Source organism: Rutidosis leptorrhynchoides, chromosome 6, assembly GCF_046630445.1.
Source record: "Rutidosis leptorrhynchoides isolate AG116_Rl617_1_P2 chromosome 6, CSIRO_AGI_Rlap_v1, whole genome shotgun sequence".
NCBI lineage: Eukaryota > Viridiplantae > Streptophyta > Magnoliopsida > Asterales > Asteraceae > Rutidosis > Rutidosis leptorrhynchoides.
In genome coordinates, this window is record NC_092338.1 from 331,840,824 (window position 1) to 331,842,811 (window position 1,988).

Sequence of the window (1,988 nt, forward strand, 5' to 3'; positions counted from 1 at the left end):
ATCTTGTCCTTATTTTAGTATGCAACAGCGGAAGCTCTTAATATTCACCTGAGAATAAACATGCTTTAAACGTCAACAAAAATGTTGGTGAGTTATAGGTTTAACCTATATATATATCAAATCGTAACAATAGACCACAAGATTTCATATTTCAATATACATCCCATACATAGAGATAAAAATCATTCATATGGTGAATACCTGGTAACCGACATTAACAAGATGCATATATAAGAATATCCCCATCATTCCGGGACACCCTTCGGATATGATATAAATTTCGAAGTACTAAAGCATCCGGTACTTTGAATGGGTTTGTTAGGCCCAATAGATCTATCTTTAGGATTCGCGTCAATTAGGGTGTCTGTTCCCTAATTCTTAGATTACCAGACTTAATAAAAAGGGGCATATTCGATTTCGATAATTCAACCATAGAATGTAGTTTCACGTACTTGTGTCTATTTTGTAAATCATTTATAAAACCTGCATGTATTCTCATCCCAAAAATATTAGATTTTAAAAGTGGGACTATAACTCACTTTCACAGATTTTTACTTCGTCGGGAAGTAAGACTTGGCCACTGGTCGATTCATGAACCTATAACAAATATATATATATCAAAGTATATTCAAAATATATTTACAACACTTTTAATACATTTTGATGTTTTAAGTTTATTAAGTCAGCTGTCCTCGTTAGTAACCTACAACTAGTTGTCCACAGTTAGATGTACAGAAAAAAATCGATAAATATTATCTTGAATCAATTCACGACCCGGTGTATACGTATCTCAGTATTGATCACAACTCAAACTATATATATATTTTGGAATCAACCTCAACCCTGTATAGCTAACTCCAACATTCACATATAGAGTGTCTATGGTTGTTCCGCAATATATATATAGATGGGTCGACATGATAGGCCGAAACATTGTATACATGTCTATGGTATCTCAATATTACATAATATACAATATAAGTTGATTAGGTTATGGTTGGAATAGATTTATTACTAACTTTCACGTAGGTAAAATGAGTAGTTTTTATCAATCTTGTTTTACTCGCCATTTCTTCGTTTCTAATCCGTTTTGAGTGATTCCAGTGGCCACGGTTTCGTATTGAACTTAAATTTATGAATCTAAACAGAAAAAGTATAAGTTTATAGTCGAAAATACAAGTTACAAGTCATTTTTAAAAGAGGTAGTCATTTCCATCGAAAGAACGACATCATGATGACCATTTTGAAAAACATACTTTCACTTTGAGTTTAACCATGATTTTTGGATATAGTTTCATGTTCATAAGAAAAATCATTTTTCCAGAAGTATAGCTTTTAAATCAAAGTTCTTCTTAGCTTTTAATTATCCCAACCAAAACAGCCCCCGGTTTTACTACGACGGCGTATATCCAGTTTTATGGTGTTTATCGTGTTTCCGGGTTTTAAATCATTAAGTTAGCATATCATATAGATATAGAGCATGTGTTTAGTTGATTTTAAAAGTCTAGTTAGAAGGATTAACTTTATTTGCGAACAAGTTTATAATTAACTAAACTATGTTCTAGTGATTATAAGTTTATAACGTTGAATAAGACAGCTTTTTATGTATGAATCGAATGATGTTATGAACATCATTACTACCTCAAGTTCCTTGGATAAACCTACTGGAAATTAAAAAAATGGATCTAGCTTCAAAGGATCCTTGGATGGCTTGAAAGTTCTTGAAGCAGAATCATGACACGAAAACAATTTCAAGTAAGATTTCCACTCGAAATAAGATTGTTATAGTTATAGAAATTGAATTAAAGTTTGAATATGATTATTACCTTGTATTAGAAAGATAACCTACTATAAGTAACAAAGGTTTCTTGATCTTGGATGATTACTTGGAATGGATTTAGAAAACTTGGAAGTAAACTTGCAATCTTGGAAGTATTCTTGATTTTATGAAACTAGAACTTTTGAAATTTATGAAGAACACTTAGAAC